Source organism: Argopecten irradians, chromosome 5 (assembly GCF_041381155.1).
Source record: "Argopecten irradians isolate NY chromosome 5, Ai_NY, whole genome shotgun sequence".
NCBI classification, from domain to species: domain Eukaryota; kingdom Metazoa; phylum Mollusca; class Bivalvia; order Pectinida; family Pectinidae; genus Argopecten; species Argopecten irradians.
In genome coordinates, this window is record NC_091138.1 from 16,835,729 (window position 1) to 16,857,062 (window position 21,334).

Below are 21,334 nucleotides of genomic sequence, written 5' to 3' on the forward strand. Positions count from 1 at the left end.
CTGGAGATCGTGGTCGGACCATCCTAGTATTATATCACGCAATGTAAGGATCCAAAATAAGCGAATTTCGAATGTCAACTGTGACATCATTCTTACGATATAGGGTCTCTGAGAAATAATTTTTAAAAATCCTTAAATAAACCATCCTTTCATTTCGTCATAACACATCAATATGGCAAATATATACCGAATATATCATCCGCATGACGAAGCCAAGTATCGAGAAAATAGGTACAGAAGTACTGTGGATAAGTATTAATAGCTCTATTCTTCATTTCCGACGCCCACACACAAATCTAAATCAATCCCTGGTCATAACACAATATCAAATGAGGCGGATGATGATACCATAACCACATTAGACTCATAATTTCGTTCATCAAACTGATAACTAACTCGCTGTGTGTCTCAATTGTCACCTAAGAATTGTGTTATTTTTCTGAAAATGTTAATTTTATGACATTTCAATCAATATATTTCATTATGAGAAAGATGTATTTGATTTAATTACAATGCCTTGTCTTTAATAAAGTTTTGTATGTAGCTTTGAGGTGATTGATAAAGTATGTAATATTTTTCTTTGTATAGTCATTTTCACTTTTTTTAAATTGTACTCCTCATCTAAAAAGAGGAAATGAAAACATGAATGAATTTAACCTTCATCAATCTTCTTGTTTCGTTGATGCAATGTCGGTTAATTGACATCATGTATGCAGGTTAGATGGAACAAGTCATTGAATCTTGTAATTGTTTTATTTTTTCCAACAGCAGCAATATATACAGACAAAACAGTTAATTAATTATGTTTAAATAATTTTATAGATTATCATATTCCTTCTAATCATGCACATTATTTCTTATCCTCGTCATCCTTCTCACCATGATTGTCATTCACACTTAAAAGTTCATCCTCATCAGTCATAATTGATTCTCATCAACACACTCAAAATTATTATTCTCATCGGTCATAGCCGTTCATCGTCATTTTCACCAACCAAATCCTTTCATCATTTGCATTTACTCATAATTTTTACCCTGTTATTCATCGTTTTGATCACTCAATATGGCCACCTATCATTAATGCTATAATCTCTCATCATCATCATCATCATCATCATTATCATCATCATCATCATCATCATTATCATCATCATCATCATTATCATTCATCATTATTCACCAACATTATAATAACTTGTCCTCATTTTCATAATCACTCATCATTACCAACATATGCATTTATCCTCATTATCAAAACCCTCATCAGCTTCAATCAAATCTTCCTAGTAATAATGATAATTAATGAATTGAACATAATAAATAAAGGCATTCATACACTTACACCACATACACGCAGCATATTCATACACTTACACCACATACACGCAGCATATTCATACCACTTACACCACATACACACACATTACTCGCACATACATGTACTCACACATACATATATTCTGGGATGCTCACATACCTGAATAGTCAGAAGTCCTCACTTACATACTCCTCTTTACACATATACACATTAGAAGAAACGAGCGAAGGAAAAATAAAGTAGCAAACAAAAAATTAATAGAGAAAGGAAGAGAAGAGAGATACAAGAGATAGAGACTGGGTTAGAGATAAAAAAGAAAACAACAAAAAAAACGGCTAGTTACAACCTTCGGTATTTTTTTCCATTAATGTGGCAATCATACCCAGTGAACAAATGTATGTGTTAAGAGTTTTCAGAATACATAAAAATATTAAAATAAAATAAAATTATCAATCATAATCAATATGTGATGATATGTACCGGTATAAGTATATATTCATACAGAAATACAGCAAATCAATGATCTTATAATTTCATTAGTTTTTTCCCATGTGTTACGTGAAAATAATTTCAATATTGCATGTAACGAACGTTTTCATTGGCTTAAAGCTAATAACGTAAAAAATAAAGTCGCCATTTGTAACGTCGCTCTTATTGGCTGATAAAACGGAATGTCGAGTTCTTGGAGAAAATAGTCCCTCAAGAAATTTGGAATTCAACTCAATTATAAGGATTAACTTAAATAGATAGATCGATGATACTGCCCTGAATGTAATGTTAACAATTTGGATATTGAGTATCCTTCACCGTAGTTGTAATTAAGCTACCATCGCTTACCGCATTGTAAATAAAGATCGAGATAAGTGGCTGGTTCTAAACGGCAGAATAAACTGAATCATTAATTCAATATTCTACAGTCTTTCTAAGTAGTATTTTGTTGGTAAAATAATTGACATTATATTTTTCATCTTGAGGATTTAAGATTATGAAATGTGAATTTTTGTATCGACTTTTAAAAGAAGAATATTACTTGTTACAATGCATTCATTGCTGGCCAAATAAAGAATAATAATACTTTGATTTTCGTGAGAAACTTACTGTGTACATTTATCATCTAATTTTATAATTATTGTTTTTATGTTGAATGATATACTATTAATGCTATGTTTGATTCGGAGGAAAATAAAGAGAATTATTTCCCAATATGAATTGTTCTTTTCGTATTGCTGTAATCAATATTGTATCATGTGTTATGGAGACGGCATCGCTAATTGTAAGTTATGATCAGTTGTGTCTAATCATTTAGTACTTTATGACAATTAAATATGTTGAAACATTTTTCATTGATTTGAAGGACTTTCCAATGTCTATATAGCCAATTCTGTCGAGGTATTTAACACATTGATAGCTTTGTACGAGAATAAAACCAAAACCGGTCAACGACGGGAAACGTATGGTTACCATGGTAATATGGAAAGATTTGGTCACCATTACGGGAATAGCGCTACGACGATTACACGTGAGACGTGAAATACGACAATCGCACGCGACTATCAGATAATTGATGTAAAATGGAATCAGTTTAAGAACACGATAGAAAACGCCGTGCTCCATGTTTGTATTATTTGTTAGTGATTTAAGGAAATGTAACATATTCTCTGTGTAAACGTTTTACAGACATGGAACTGCTACATTGATTTCTCGGTAATGATCTGTACCGCCTGGTAAACTTACGGACAGAACGAATCGGCCTGTGATTGTGATATGTTTGAATATACAGTTGTACTAAATCAATAAACAGTGATCGATATCGTCAGTGGTGAGTGTCTATCGGTGCGGTATTACGGGGCAATTAAAAGTGGTTTGGCCGCGATCAGCCTCTGTCCCCGTGTATAGTGACACTGGATTTTGTCTAGATTTGCTTGGCTATCGCCAGCCCGACACATAATTATCTTACTCAACAGTTTTATTTTCCAGCATTCCTAATGTCGCGAGCTGTAAACTGTAACGGCAGCGCGCGATAACGGCTACATTACGATCGGGGCGCCTTGTTCGTGGGAATCACGCGCGCACGCTTTAAAACCATTCTGTCCCAGGCTCTCAATATGGCCACCAGAACAGAATTCTAGCTCATTCATTATCAGTGCTGCGATATACATGTGTTCTGTAATAGTAATGAATACGCAATATTCCGATATATGTTGACCTTTAAGCCCATATATCAAATGTTGTACTCACGTAACAAATCTATCTTACCCGACATACAGTACCATAGTACTTTTGTATTCAGGTTGTTTTACAAATACTTTGCAAAGAACCGCAAAGAACAGAGATTTTTTCTTTAAACTCGCAGAAATAATCAAATAAATAACTCAAGCAAAAGAATTCACCAAGTCAGTAAAAATAGTCCGCAATGTTTCCCTACGTTAGGCGATCTGTTTTATTGAGTTCGTGTTGCCGATAAACCCTTTGTTTTACAATGTGAAGATCGTACTAAAATGAAAATTGCCCATACAAAAAAATCTTAAGGAGAAAGTGATGGTGAGAACCTAGAATATAGGATTTTCCGAAATATGCTGACAGCAATACACAGCATACTTTATTTTTGCATATATCATATTTCTCTTCTTCGTCAATGTCAACATATTCGTGATCAAGGGTTGTCAAGTATTTTACGTTTTGTAATTACATTTTCATATAATTATTCGCGACAATTTTGAATTTGTATTGGATGTCTCACAAGATATTGTGTAAAACAAATTTGTGCAAGGGATGTTACGATTAAAGCAATTGCGTTACTAAAATATTATCATTACCATGTAGTTAATTCTAATTTGCTTCGTTGGTTTCTAGGTAAGCAGGTGATAGATACCAAAGCGTCTGTGATGTCCTTCAATCTTCCCAAAATATATCCAATCCGCAAGATCTTTAAATTATGTATTATTTAAAGATAGCGCTTTTGTAAGCTTCCGTGTTGAAGGTGATCCTTTTTATTGGCAGCGGTGTATAAAATATCAAAAATATTTTGTCAATTGCAAAACTAGCGAGAAGGTGAATTTTCATATTGTCATTTATTGTTGCGAACGATGGCTAATTAAATATCTCAGGGGGAAACATTCTTCTTAGTATTATATCATAGATCCTACTTTTTTCAAAGTAGAATGTCTGTTGAATATTGACAATATTCAAGTTATGTCTAATTTAATACCTTATTTCTATGAAATGTAATGTTGTTGATTTATAGGAAAATTGTAACGTTGTATACTTATTTTATGCCATGCACAATTATGAACTTTGTATATCAAATCATATCATGTCTATTTCTATGTATACCATATATGTCCTTAACTCTTTAAATCTTGCCTGTGAGCTCCCGTGATAAATAGTGTGTTCACTAGAACTCTCACTCATCAATGGAGAGCCATATCGATAGACCGCGACCTTCTGGGTAATCCTAAACGATAAACGTTTTACAAAATGAAATGATGTATAACTATGAATCAGATTTACAGAAGTACGTTTGCACTTTCGGAATGATATTTTGCTGAGAAAAATATATTCGTTGTCATGAGATCCAAATAAAATGCTATTTGAGACCATGTGGTACACCGGGAAACGTGATGCTTACAGATCTGACATTTCCGTGAAATATCAATATAACGACTCCGTGGTCTGCCCCTATTTACGGTAGACAGTCGTAAACATATTGTGTAGACACGATAACGTAAACAAGCAACCCGACCGAAAAAAACATTTTGGTTTAGAATAAGTTCATTTGGAGATTTTATTTTACAAACATTTTGTTTCCAATCACATAATCCGCTGGTTAGGAAGTAACGCCCATGTATTTTTATTTTCATTCAGGAATAGTGTTTTTCGATGGCTGCGTCGGACAAGAAGGTAATTTTGAAATCATGGCATAACAATGAAGTGACGTAAGAAAACAATGATATGACGTCAGGATTCCAGGATGACGTGGCAGTATGGTTACTTAATCTGGATTTTTGCAGTAAACTTTAAAAAGGATATTGTAGTAATCTGAAAAAAAAAATATTTTGAATTTTTGTTCAATTCAAATGCGATTTCATAAAACTCATCTCGAAGTTACTACTTTTGTTCGTCAAAGTAGCAAAAATAAGTAATAGATAAAATCCCCCATGTGAAATTAACCTCTTTTAATATTCTAATTAATCATACTAACCATATACGTCGCGGGGGATGCATGCGGAGTGTACATCATTGGTAATAACGTCTATACATTTACACTCATTGCATTTAATTAGCATGGAATGACAGAGTAATAAAATATCAACCAATCGTCAACATATAATATCATAGCAATGTATTAGAAATAAATAATTACCTACGAATCGCTTTTGCTGACGACGACCTAAAGTTCATTTAGCTTATATCAATGTACAACACTTATCCGCGCATCTTCTTTGGTTAGATTTGTCATCTCGTTTTTTATTGATTAGCATGCAATATGGCGGTGTGACAGACTAGTCGGTTTAGCGATACATCTCCTAACATTTCTCAATTATCGGCTTCTCGTGCTCAAAGGGACCACTTTTAGACGCGTGCGCCAATTGCTGATTTTCTAAAACGAATTTAGTCGCAATAAACTGAAATGTGACGGTGAATAACGGCCGTGTAATTAATAATCCTTTGTTCGAAGATGACGCTTTAATGTATTGTACGCGTTACACTGAGCAAAGATGCGCAGGCTTAAGTCATCAGCTTCCTCCGGAATGAATGTTCTAGTAAAACATTGTCGTTTTATATGCAATTGGAAAAAAAACAATCATCGGTCTATGTCATCTGGTAGACATGTGTTATATGATTTGTTTTCTGTGAAGGGTTGAAATGGCCGTTTGTTTTGATGTTTTTGGGGTGTATGGTTTAAATGGTTGTACTGGTTGTTTGTTTTGAGGTTTTTGGGGTGTATGGTTTCTGGTTTTTGGAGTGTTCGGTTTCTGGTTTTGGTGTGTATGGTTTCTGGTTTGGTGAAGAATGATTTCTGATTTTGGTGTGTATGGTTTCTGATTTTGGGGTATACAGTTTCTGGTTTTGGTGTGTATGGTTTCTGGTTTTTGGGGTGAATGGTTTCTGATTTTGGTGTGTATGGTTGCAGATTTTGGGGTATATGGTATCTGGTTTTGGTGTGAATGGTTTCTGGTTTTGGGGTATATGGTTTCTGGTTTTGGTGTGTATGGTTTCTGGTTTTGGAGTATATGGTTTCTGGTTTTGGTGTGTATGGTTTCTGGTTTTGGGGTATATATATGGTTTCTGGTTTTTTGGGTGTATGGTTTCTTGGGTTTTTTTTTTTGGGGGGGGGTTATGGTTTCTGAAGTGTTCTTGATGCTTAGTGAATTTTTGTATTATTTCGTTTTTTCTGGCGTGTTTCGTGGGTCTCCTGCGTGTTTACTGTAAGTGCCTATATAGATTTTGTATAAAGAGAGTTTTAGTTTGCTTCAATTTTGTGTGTTTAGATCTCATTGAATTGTCCATGCCTCTTGGAACATTTGAATGTTAATGTGTAATGAGGACTGCTGAAAGAGTGTTGCATGTGTCTCTGAATTCAACTTTAGTTGTGATAATTAAATGGAATGTTTATATTTGAATGCGTTTGCATTTTGCTTTAATGAATGCTCGTTTTTTTGGTAGAATATACACGTAATTAGAGTTAGACTCACTAATATGATCATGTTGTTAATAATATAGGATTCCTCATTTCACACAATACCAAACGAATGATTTATAATCTTAAAAAAATGATTCATAGTAAAAATGTGTGTAGCAATAAAATCTGTCAGATAACATTACTGTGGATATGTTACACTCATTACAGCATACTCTTTTCATGTCGCGGATAACATCGAAATACTCCGCCATTTTCCTCGCCTTACATGTGTAACAGCGATCCCCAAAGGCGGATATCGTGAGATTGACCGATCTGTCACGGTTTTTCTAGCTAGTCAAGGCACGGGGACAGACCGTTAATATTCATAAAATTCAAATGTAATGGCCACTGTTCAGTGAACCGTGTAATACCTTCCGGGAGTATACTGTGGTCAGAATTAGGGTAGATAGTAGACTCATCTACGTAAACCAACAGTCTACAATGTGTATACGATTAGAGCCTCGACAAGATTATCAATTCTCTTTTCAGTTTAATGGCCTGCACTAGACTTTGTCCATGCCGCTCCACAATCGAGTTCCGGAAACCGGATATTCTGTATTCAGCGATGCGTAACGGACAGGATCGATACAGGGTATACGTGACGGTTACATATATATGTATATATGTGACAGCTACCTATTAGGCCTTTGCGCACGTTGACCGCTCGGCGAGCGTTTATTACTGAACATCGTATTTCGACGCTCATAAATGCAAATGGACTTAAATGTCATTTCCTCGGGGAAAACAGTATGATTGAGTTAATCATGGTTCTCATATAATGAAAGGATATTCTACTTTGCGAAAAAACCTAAATTGATATTGGGTTTTGTAATTGAATGTTTTCCACATAAATCCATAATTTGTCTTTCTGCGCTCTCTAAGGAGTATGTAACGCGGAGGTGTGGACAGCACGCTTCACCGCCGGGGATCCAAAGCATCCAGGCGCCAACATTACGTAATTCCCATAATTATACAAACAACTATGGAATCAATTCTGTTACTGAGTGTACCCTTGTCTTTCGACACGAGAGAGGCGAGTTTTAAACAAACATTCACAGGAAATAAATATTCGGGACCGGTTCGTGCTCACCATGAAACACAATATGTGCTCTACATGATTAACTACTCCTGAAAAACTGCGGCGGTAAATGTGCGAAAAGAACAAAGTCGTTGTAGAGGAAGTATTCTTACCATAGAACATCCTGTAGGACCAACGCTATAGCAGGAACAATGGCTTTGGGAGTCATTGTTACCCAGTTCAGAACAAATAATGCCATTTAATGGTACTAGTGGATACAAATAGTGACCAAGCCTAGATTAGTAGTATTTCTGGGGGTACTATATCTGGGACTAGCTTTACCTTAAAACTCCTCATAGACTTACTATAAGTTCACTGTTTCCTTAACTTCTGTAATTTTTTCAAATGGGAAATTTAAGTTAGGGAATGTTCGTGAAACTGGACCCAGCAAAAAGAGTTGCGGCCTTGTTTGCAACATGTACTCACATAATGTCAAAATCCGTTATCCAAACACAGGGTATATAAAATAACGACAATCAGGACACAAATTTTAAAAGCTTGATGATCTCTGATTCATAGAAGGCATCCGTCGTAAAAATAGAGGATCGACTTTCAACATTTGTCTCGCATTCAAGATAGAGTTCAAAGCTAAGAAACATACGCAGCATTTCTGAGTCTTAGCATCCTAAAATGTGATAACAAGGGCCGAGGGAAGATGTAAGGTATTTAAATTCGTCTGACCATATAACACAACGGGGACATAACTAGGTCATAATTCAGGCTATTTTGAACACTATTTTTCTCATAAATATTATGTTTTTCAATTTATTATAAATGATATGTTCTTGTCTAGAATATACTATATTGCTTTGATAATTTTATATTTGGTCAAAACAAACTTCCATGTATAAAAAACATTGTGGATCGTACAATATGATACTGGAGATAAAATATAATAAATATAAGTTTATTTGCTTAAATTAATTCCTAGAAATTTAATAGAACAAACCATTATCTTCTGATATAACATTTCACTTGAAGAAGATAGGAAGTTTCAATTTAAGAATCAATAATATATTTCTTATATGGTACGAATAGTGGAACTGGATATACACTAAACTCATTGATCAGGAACGACAACATATTGCACTAGGGAATAGTATGTACCCATCTATATCATATTTATCTAATCTAAATTTGAGATACAGTTGCGTAATGTTGTCTGTACTTATTTCAAACTCATCATTGCAGAACGTGTGAGGCATTGCAAAAACGTTTTCCGTAAGAACTTTAAAATTGTAAAATTTCCATACTGTTTAAAATACAATATTTCCGTAACATTAAAAAATATTCAAACAATAACGTTACATTTATCGAAATGTTAAAGGCTTGAAAAAACTCACTTTGTTTACGCTTCCTCTCAATAGTAATGTTCCATCGATTTATATTCCGTGGGTTAATTATTTGTCTGATCACTGCGCCGTCTTACTTTCATTTCTATTACCTACTTGTGTCATTCTAAAATGATCATCAATTACGTATATGGCATGAATTATAAAAAATACTTCAATATCTGCGTGAAAGAAATCTTTATTAATCAAAGCAGTCGTAACAATAAAAGACATAAGAACCTAATGCGCACAGGGATTAACTTCTTATCTGTTTACAGTTGTCTTGTCATTGATGTTACAAATCCTAGAGACTTCAACTTTCCTGTATTAATTCCAGGCTGCTATTTAACTAAAGAAAACAGTGAATGTAAATACAAATAAACGGGCCAAAATTAATTTCCTCTCGATCAAAAATATTTTGAAAGAAATTATCGCGTAAAACGTTGCAAAAACATATTTCCATGTGATATACCAATACTAGTATAGCATCAAAATCTTGAAAATCGCAGCTCGATATTAGTCATGCAATTTTATCAACATATCCATGACATTTGTAACTTAAATGCAGAGAAAAATAGAACATGGGTCCGAGAGCTATATGAAAATGCATGTCAATGGAACGTTTTTGGGTCGACGTCATCATCCATTCCAATTTGATAGAATGATATAATCGCATTTCCGTTTGTGATCAAATCGTAAGAAATGTCTCATTTAAGATACTACAGATAGGTTAAGACTAACTAACACGCTGTTAAAATGTTAGAGCCAAAACTCCATGGAAGTTTTCCCTTTAGGCGACAGAAATAGCTTTAACATTATCAAACCCGAGAAATTTAATACGAGAGAAATGTAAATTCAATATATGATAGTCATAACGCAAGGGAGATACTATAATTTTAATGCATTCACTACCTAAATGTTTGAGAAATGTTACAGTTATGCACCACAGAAATATATTCATATTTTATCGTTATCCAGATGATTTTATATAGCTATAGAGATGTAACACTTTTTAGCAATAATTTCGAAGCTAGAGGATTTTAGTTATCACTACGAAAATGTCGCTATTTAAACGTTATGGCATTGTTACCGCTAAATACTACGGAAATTTTTTAATGCTACCGAAATATTTTGGTTTAACACTTCCATGGGTACAATAACGACACGCTATCTGATAAACATCTGTCTTCCGTTTCGGATACCGGTTTGATAAGATCCTTTATCTGTGTGAAGGGTGCCGGCGGATATTTATCCTCTTTGTAAGACCCTTCATTCTATTTTGTATTGTACTCGGGTCAATTATTTAAAATTAAGTCATGATCACAATACTATGTCAATAAACTTTCACGCTTTGGAAGGATTATATTTTAGAAGGTTTGAAATAATGAAGTTCCAAGTCATGGCATTTCCGTAACACAATGTAGATCTACTTACTTTTTCATAGAATTAAAAATAACAATACAGAACATGTATGTTTTATCATGATTATTTTATTCCCAATGTGTCGTGAGCCCCTGTTTTCTGACCAAACCCAATCTATCTAGCGTTATATTGATTTCTTTTCGAAAGGTAAACTCCATTGATACTGGTACTAAATATTAAAAGAAATATTTCTGTAAAATTAATCTTAAACATTTCCGGCTTGGGGTTTAATATGTATCCGTTGTCGTAGTGTTTAGATCATTTTAACCGATAAATGTCAGACAGTTCTGTACATATAACGTTATACCTCAATAGACTTATATTAGGAGTGTTTTGATAATCTTGCTGCTTTTTAAAGCAATGATGCACTTTTTTTTCATTTCCAAACATGCAAGTTACAATTATTATAATAAAAACAAAACTGTTGTATTTTTAGCCCACCATCTGGATTCAAATCGCCCTGCGTCCGTGGTCCTTCGTCCGTCGTCCGTCCGTAAACAATGCTTGTTATCACTATTTCTTAAAAACTGCTGCAGGGATTTTGTTCAAACTTCACATGGAATGTCCCCTTGGTCCATAATTGTGCCATACAGATTTTGAGGCTGATCGGAAAAACAAGATGGCCGCCAGGCAGCCATCTTTGATTTTGACAGTTGAAGTTTGTTATCGATATTTCTTGGGAACTACTGAAGGGATTTTGTTCAAACTTCACATGGAGGGTACCCTTGGTCCCTAGTTGTGCCATACAGATTTTGAGGCTGATCGGAAAAACAAGATGGCCACCAGGCAGCCATCTTTGATTTTGGCAGTTGAAGTTTGTTATCAATATTTCTTGAGAACTACTGAAGGGATTTTGTTCACACTTCACATGAAGGTTACCCTTGGTCCCTAGTTGTGCCATACAGATTTTGAGGCTGATCGGAAAAACAAGATGGCCACCAGGCAGCCATCTTTGATTTTGGCAGTTGAAGTTTGTTATCGATATTTCTTGAGAACTACTGAAGGAATTTTGTTCAAACTTCACATGGAGGGTACCCTTGGTCCCTAGTTGTGCCATACAGATTTTGAGGCTGATCGGAAAAACAAGATGGCCGCCAGGCAGCCATCTTTGATTTTGGCAGTTGAAGTTTGTTATCGATATTTCTTGAGAACTACTGAAGGAATTTTGTTCAAACTTCACATGGAGGTTACCCTTGGTCCCTAGTTGTGCCATACAGATTTTGAGGCTGATCGGAAAAACAAGATGGCCGCCAGGCAGTCATCTTTGATTTTGGCAGTTGAAGTTTGTTATCGATATTTCTTGAGAACTACACTGAAGGGATTTTGTTCACACTTCACATGGAGGTCACCCTTGGTCCCTAGTTGTGCCATACAGATTTTGAGGCTGATAGGAAAACAAGATGGCCGCCAGGCGGCCATCTTGGATTTTGATAGGTAAGGTTTGATATCCCCATTTCTCAAAAAGTGTTGAAGGGATCTTTCTCAAATTTAATATGTAGGTTCCCCTAGGGCCCTTGTTGTGCATATTGCATTTTTGGACCAATCGGTGAACAAGATGGCCGCCAGGCCGCCATCTTGGATTTCGATAGTTAAAGTTTGTTATGGCTATTTCTCAGATAGTACTGAAGGGATCTGTCTCAAATTTCATATGTAGGTTCCCCTAGGGACCTAGTTGTGCATATTGCATTTTGGGACCGATCGGTTAACAAGATGGCCGCCAGGCAGCCATCTTGGACTTTGTTATTCAAAGTTTGTTATCGCTATTTCTCAGAAAGTACTGAAGGGATCTGTCTCAAAATTCATATGTAGGTTCCCCTAGGGCCCTAGTTGTGCATATTGTGATTTGGGACCGATCGGTCAACAAAATTGCTGCCAGGCAGCCATCTTGGATTTTTATATTCAAAGTTTGTTATCGCTATTTCTCAGAAAGTATTGAATGGATCTTTCTCAAATTTCACATGTAGGTTCCCCTAGGGCCCTAGTTGTGCATATTGTGATTTGGGACCGATTGATCAACAAGATGGCCGCCAAGGAGTCATCTTGGATTTTGATAGTTGAAGTTTGTTACCGCTATTTCTCAAAAGGTACTGAAGCGATCTGTCTCAAATTTTATATGTAGAATGTTTGAAAAAGTTTAAAAATTAGAGAAAAGATCCATCTTTCCTTTGTCAGATATAGATCATTCTTTGGTGGGCGCCAAGATCCCTCTGGGATCTCTTGTTGTATTTATATAGAAGATATTTCTTGTTTATTGATGAGTACCAGTTACATTGCGAAACACGAGTGGAAAATATCAAAGTTGCTCGATGAAATATTACTGGTATTCATCAAGAAACAATGAATATTCTATTTTTTACACTTGGTTTTTCGCTTCCATATACAGAATACCATCACTACCAGTTCTAGACGAAGCCAACTAACAGTTTCGCATCCATATAAAAAGCACAGCTCATCATTTCTCGAGCAAACAAGCGATTCATATCAAGATTACTTTTTGTACTACTGTAAACCAATTATCTTGGCTACTTAAATATCGCGATTTTGATTACAAAACAAGTCCGCGGAGATAAACGTTTTCTATTGAATGAATTAAGATATATTTTTATAAAAGTTCAAGAATATACTTTGATCCTGAATTTCGCGAAAGTAAATCGCATCCAAACCATGGTTGGTTTACAGTGTTTTTTGTATCTTACCTACACCACAATCTTCCTTGACCAAAATTTATCCTTTTAGCATTTTTTGACAAAATATCTGTATAAACAGTATTCTGCACCAATCTCTTATATATTGATAGCATATGTGTGCTTTTCTTTTAAAATTAAATTTCCGGTTATCAAAGTCGTATTGTTACATATTTGATCATGTGACCTTTCACTTCACTACATGGTCAAATTAATATCTATATATTTTTGAAAGATGAGGACCTACATTTTGGCATACAGTGTGTCAGGTTTCATCAAGAAAACTCCTCGGAACTCAAGAATCCTATACAAGATACCAGACTAAAACCTAGCGTTGTCGTAATCGTATACTTACTCTCTAGAAACGTCTGGTTCCTGTTATTTGTACATTTGTAACGACTCTCAATCGAATCTCATTTTCAATTATATTGAAAATATGTTATGGTGTTGTTATTTAGTATCACACTATATCCATCATATAATCGATTATAAAGATTGAAAGAAGAGATTATAAAATAAGAAATAAAAAATAAAATCGATACAGGTTCTAATATATCGCACTGGCTTCCGTTTAACGAACTCTTTTCAGTGACGTTAAGGGTGTAGTGTTAATGGTGATTAAGATTTGAAACTAGGAATAGATTTATAAATGGACTAATATTGCGAAAGCCACATACCTACTCAAAGTTCGGAAAATGATTAATTGAAGTTAAGCGATTTCGGTGACAATCTTTCGGTGTCGAAATGGAATTTGGTGTGTGCATTAAGATCAGTCAGTGTTTGAATGTTTTGCATCGTGAGTAGCAGGTTATAGTAAGTGTTCGGGGTTAACACATCCAACAGTAGCGGCATATGGAAGTGGTACGGTTCAGTGATTCTAGAGACACAGTTGCGTAGCATTCTTACAACAAAGAGATACCAAAATATTTTCAACATTACAAAAATACTGAAACTTCTTTCGCGATGCAGACATTTTCAGCTTCACGGACATTATAAAAATGTCACCTTTGTTAGACATTTGAAAAAAAGAAAGTATTTACACTGAAATATGATGAATTCAAACAGCCTTTAAACAAACAATTTTCCTTGTCAATTTCTAGCGTTTGAACTATAGATTTCTGTAACATTTAAGCTGTGATATGTCATTAACGTTAGAACTATGGCATTTCCGTAACGTTTAGACTTCAACATTTCCGTAACGTTTAAACTGTAACATTTCCGTAACGTTAGAACTATAGAATTTCCGTAACATTTAAACCGTGATATGTCCTTAACGTTAGAACTATAGAATTTCCGTTACATTTAAACTGTGATGTGTCCTTAAAGTTAGAAGTATAGCATTTCCGTAACGTTTGAACTGTATTATTTCCATAACGTTAGAAGTATAGCATTTCCATGCCGTTTAAATTGTAACATTTCCGTAACATTAGAAGTATAGCATTTTCGCAACGTTTAAACTGTAACATTACCGTAACGCTTGAACTATAGTATTTCGGTAACGTTTAAACGAACATTTCCGTAACGTTAGAAGTATTGCATTTCCGTAACGTTTAAACTGTAATATTTCTGTAACGTTAGAACTATAGCATTTCCGTAACGTTTCAACTGTTACATTTCCGTAACGTTAGAAGTATAGCATTTCCGTAACGTTTCAACTATAACATTACCGTAACGCTTGAACTTTAGCATTTCCGAAACGTTAGAACTATAATATTTCCGTAACATTTAAACTGTGATATGTCCTTAACGTTAGAACTATAGCATTTCCGTAACGTTTAGACTTCAACATTTCCATAACATTAGAAGTAAATCATTTCCGTAACGTTTGAACTGTATTATTTCCGTAACATTAGAAGTATAGCATTTTCGCAGCGTTTAAACTGTAACATTTCCGTAACATTAGAACTAAAGTATTTCCGCTTTTAAAACTGTAACATTACCGTAACGCTTGAACTAAAGTATTTCCGTAACGTTTAAACGAACATTTCCGTAACGTTAGAAGTATTGCATTTCCGTAACGTTTAAACTGCAGTATTTCCGTAACGTTAGAACTATAGCATTTCCGAAACGTTTAAACTGTTACATTTCCGTAACGTTAGAAGTATAGCATTTCCGTAACGTTTTCACTGTTACATTTCCGTAACGTTTGAAGTATAGCATTTCCGTAACGTTTAAACTGCTCCATTTCCGTAACGTTAGAACTATAGCATTTCCGAAACGTTTAAACTGTGTCATTTCCTAAACGTTTAAACTGTTACATTTCCGTAACGTTAGAAGTATAGCATTTCCGTAACGTTTTCACTGTTACATTTCCGTAACGTTTGAAGTATAGCATTTCCGTAACGTTTAAACTGCTCCATTTCCGTAACGTTAGAACTATAGCATTTCCGAAACGTTTAAACTGTGTCATTTCCTAAACGTTTAAACTGTTACATTTCCGTAACGTTAGAAGTATAGCATTTCCGTAACGTTTTCACAGTTACATTTCCGTAACGTTTGAAGTATAGCATTTCCGTAACGTTTAAACTGTTACGTTTCCGTAACGTTAGAAATATAGAATTTCCGTAACGTTTTCACTGTAACATTACCGTAAAACTTGAACTATAGCATTTTCGAAACGTTTAAACTGTGTCCTTTCCGAAACGTTTAAATTGCAACATTTCCGTAACGTTTAAACTGTAAACATTTCCGTAACGTTTAAGCTAACATTTCCTTAAAGTTAGAAATAAAGCAATTCCGTAACGTTTAAACTGCAATATTTCCGTAACATTAGAACTAAAGCATTTCTAAAACGTTTAAACTGTGTCATTTCCGAAACGTTAGAAGTAAAGCATTTCCGTAACGTTCAAACTGTTACATTTTCGTAACGTTAGAAGTGTAGCATTTCCGTAACGTTTTCGCTTTTACATTTCCGTAACGTTGGAAGTATATCATTCCCGTAACGTTTCAACTGTTACATTTCCGTAATGTTAGAAATATAGCATTTCCGTAACGTTTAAACTGTAACATTTCCGAAACATTAGAACGTGCCATCGCCGTAGTTATAAAAAGTAACATTCCCGTAATCTTAAAACTACGTAACGTTAAAAGTGTAGCATTTCCGTAATGCTAGAACTGTAGGATTTTTGTAACATTCAAACTGTAACATTTTCGTAACGTTTAAATTACAGCATTTGCGTACCGTTGAAGCTGTATCATTAAGTTACATTTAAACTGTAGCTTGTCTGTAAACTTAAAACAGTAACATTTCCGTAACATTAAAATAAACATTTCCGTAACGTTATAACTGTGTTATTTCCGTAACGTTTAGAACGTGTCATCGCCGTAGTGATAAAAAAGTTACAGTTCCGTAATTCTAAAGCTACGTAACGTTAAAAGTGTAGCATTTCCGTAATGTTAGAACTGTAGGATTTTTGTAACATTCAAGCTGTAACATTTCCGTAACAATAAAACTGGAGCATTTATGTAAAGTTAAAACGGTTACATTTCCATGGCGTTAAACATGTAACATTTCCGTAACGTTTAAACTGTAACATTTACGAAACGTTTATAATGTAACATTTCCGTAACGTTAAACTGAAACGTTTCCGTAACATCAAAATTGGAACATTTCCGGAACATTTAATCTGTAACATTTTGGTCACGTTAAAACTGTAACATTTCCGTAACGTTAAACCTGAAGTATTTCCGTGTCGTTAGAACAGTATCATTTCTGTAGCGTTTTACCTATAACTTTCCAGTAACATTCAAACTGTAACAGCGTTTAAACTATAATAATTCCTGAAGCATTTTCGTAACGTTGAAATTGTAACATTTGCGTTGAAACACTGTTGTATTCTCTTACCGTTGTGAATACTAATATACTTCCATATCATTGAAACTGACATGTCTAAACTGTTAGTTACATACATGTAGTTACTGTGTTCCTGTTCAGTATTTTTTTTTAGATTCTTTGGTTTTAATGACATTTCTTAAATTCCAATTTAAAAACATTCGTGTAGTTCCAAATTTATTTTCCATAATGTTATTATAATCATAATGTAGTAGTATAATATATTACTTTTCGAATAGAAAAAATGGTATTTTCCTATCATTGAAAGTTAACTATTTTCGAAGTCAAACGTAACATTTACAACGCATTAAGATAATTCAAAGTTTCATAGTTCCCAGATGTCGACGAAAATAGAAACTACACGTGCCACTTGGCTGTTTATATCTCTGTTTTGAAAACTACGGAAATGATCGAGTCTTAACAACACGTACAAACAAATTTCTTTCGCGTACACTTTAATATAATATAATCGCAAATTTCGCGATCCAAATAAATTCGCGAATGCTTCTCTCGCTATAGGAATGTTCAAAGTTTAAAATCCGCGAAATATAAAACACTGCAGAACTTTTATCAGTATGGCCACTACAAAAATATACTAGATTTAATTTGTTCCAGGTTTACTGTATAAAAATAATAAAGATTAAGTGTTACGGAAATAGTACATGTTAACCACTACCAAATTTAATAGTATGAAACTTTTCGAATTATTTAATATTTCAACCTATGAAAATAGTAATTATGTGCTACAGAAATGTTGTAGTTTGTCAACTCCATAAAAGTACTAGTTTCAATCCTACTTTTTTAACATTGCATATAGTTTTCATATAAAACTGTAGCATATCCGTAACTCTGCAGTCGAAACTTTTCGTATTAACTTTACATTTTTCCCGTCACTTTCCTCCAACTTTATAAATCGTTATATATTTTCGTAGTGTTAAAACTAACATTTCCGTAACTTTAAAACTGAAATTTGCGCTACGACAATTGTTTAGGAATCGACAGAGTTGAACTTTACATAAATTTTACAACATAAATGCTACGGAAGCATTACAATTTTTAAAGTTAACGAAAATGTTACTTTTTAAACGCCACGAAAATATGTGTTACTGTTTAAACGCTACGGAAATTTTACAGTTTTAAGGCTACAGAAATGTAATACTTTTAATGTTTCGAAAACGTTACAGTTTAAACGTTACGGAAATGTTACAAACCAAACTATACGTAAATGTTTAAGTTTGGACGTTGCGGTAATGTTACTGTGTAAAGTTATAGAAATGTAATACTTTTGACAGTTTAAACGCAACGAAATGTTACAGATTAAATGTCACGGAAATGTTCCAGTTTTGGCGTTACGGAAATGTTACAGTTTAAACGTTACGGAAATGCTATAGTTGTAACTTTACGGAAATGTTACAGTTTAAACGTTACGAAAATGTTATAGTTCTAACGTTACGGAAATTTTACAGTTTAAACGTTACGGAAATGTTACAGTTTAAACGTTACGGAAGTGTTACATTTTTAACGCTACGGAAATGTTTCAGATTTAAATGTTATGGAAAATTTAAATTAAAAAAAACTACGGAAATGTTACACTTTTAACGCTACGGAATTGTTACTGTTTTAACCCTACGGAAATGTAGTTCTTTTAACGTTACGAAATCGTACAGTTTAAAAGTTACGAAATGTAATAGATTAAATGTTACGGAAATGTTACATTTTAAACGTTACGGAAATACTATAGTTCTAACGTTACGGAAATTTTATCTTCATAACGTTACGAAAATGTTATATTTCTAACGTTGCGAAAATGTTATAGTTTTAACGTTACGGAAATTCTACAGTTTTTTACGTTACGGAAATGTTATATTTTTAACGTTACGGAAATGCAATAGTTCTAACGTAACGGAAATGGTACAGTTTTAATGTAACGGAAATGTTATTTTTTAACGTTACGGAAATGCACTAGTTCTAACGTAACAGAAATGGTACAGTTTTAATGTTACGGAAATGTTACAGTGTAAACGTTACGGAAATGTTATAGTTCTTACGTTACGGAAATTTTAGTGTTGCTTACAATTTAACTGTATTACTATAAAAATGTTTCTCAAATGATTCGGAATAGAATCTAGATTCTTAGTTTCGCTACCGGAATGTAAACTAGTTTTAACACTAGGGAAATATTACCCGATATAATTGTTTGTTTACCGGTAAAACATGTCGCCGTTGGTTCTCCAGCTTTACTCGGCATTAATCATCCCCAAGTACATAGTCCATATACCCACGTGTACCCCTGGGATCGCGGCCATTGTTTTATCACCCCTGTCTTATGGTAATTCGCTATCTCACGCCGTGTATCCAGCTGATACATGACAGTTTTCGTGTTCGTTTAACCTGACTACGTCCCACTGACTTTAAATGTGGTAGATTTTTAACGGTCCGTGTTGTTATACCTAACAACCGCCGTCCTTTTTGTTGGGTACGACTTTTATGTACACTTATGTCGGCTAAAACACCAGTATTGTGTATTCAGATGAATCAACTAGATTTTTCTCATTCCGCTCGGCTGCGTATCCAGAAATTCTGTCTACCGCTAGCGTCAAACTGCCGTGATACTAATACTGTATTTTATGTATCAATTTCCAGCCCCGAGACAGAAATGAGTATTTCTTATCAATTCTGTTTCGCGCATGCAAGAAACACATAAACCGGAACTCGAAAGGCCGAATTCATGACAAAACACATCCTAGTTTTTTCTCGAACACGTTTGTGTAATGTGTTAAGATCAAATGAAGTAGCGCATATCTCTGTGGTGGCGCGCTCGCTACGGCAACAACTACACCGCGGGGGGAATATACGACAACGACTGAAACAATGAAAACACGAGCTACTTTAGCTAGGCAGGATACATCCAGTCACTGATCGCACTCTTAAAACTCTTTACACAAAATGAATTGTTTATTTTTTTTCATCGATTCTACTTTCCGTAAAATATATTGCAGTCGATGGCGGCGAACTTGAAGCGATGTTTCGGTGATTGTGCCGTACTGTATTATGTAACGGTGTAATTCATAACATCTGTCGTTTGTATATCGAATATCTACACATTGATAGCGATGTATATGTGTGTATATTTAAATGGTGCGAGCGCGGACGTGTGTATGCATTAACACATTTATAATTGCCCACGTGTATATTTGAGTGGGTTGAGATGTTATCGACTTGAGTCCCTATGCCGGTAGATAATGTGCTGGTAGAAAATTTATGACGCCGTGTCATTTTTGCCGATTATATGTACGTGTAGCTACGTGACTCGGGTAGTCGCTGGTAATTTAAGATAATGGTACACGGACGGATGTTTGAGGCTCTCGTCACAAGTACCGCCGTCCGCTGTTGACCGGCAATAAATCCGCAAGATTATCAAAGGAAATGTTTCGGTTGTTTGCCTATTTAGAGATCGCATGCTGGTTTTACACAACAAAGAAAATAACCGGATCGTCACTTAAATTATTCTCGTCGTGTTTGGTTATGTCAAACGGCTGTTTCGATTAATATTGTATATTGTATTACTGACGACCCGACTATAGCTGTGAATAATATATACACGGAATGTGTGTTTATGTTGTCAACACGTTTAGGGAAGGGGTGGATATCGATTTTACGTTTTATCAAATTAGCCGATACCATGGGCAAGATAACACATCGTACGGCAAGCAAATAAAAACGTAATCAATCGAGTTCATTGTTAGATAGAACAATTTCTCTTCGTCTCAGTCCAGCCTATCACCTCCACTAAACATTCGGTGTGATAATTTCCGCCGTCTCTGTGCAATTTTCAGCGACGGGAATTAACGGTCAGTATAATTATAAAATAGCCCCGCCGATTTAAACTGTCGGTCTGTGTTTCAGCATCCGACAGTTGAGAGATTTAAAAGATACGCTTGGATATTCGTCACACATATCATTTCCTGCGGAAATATGATTTCAGC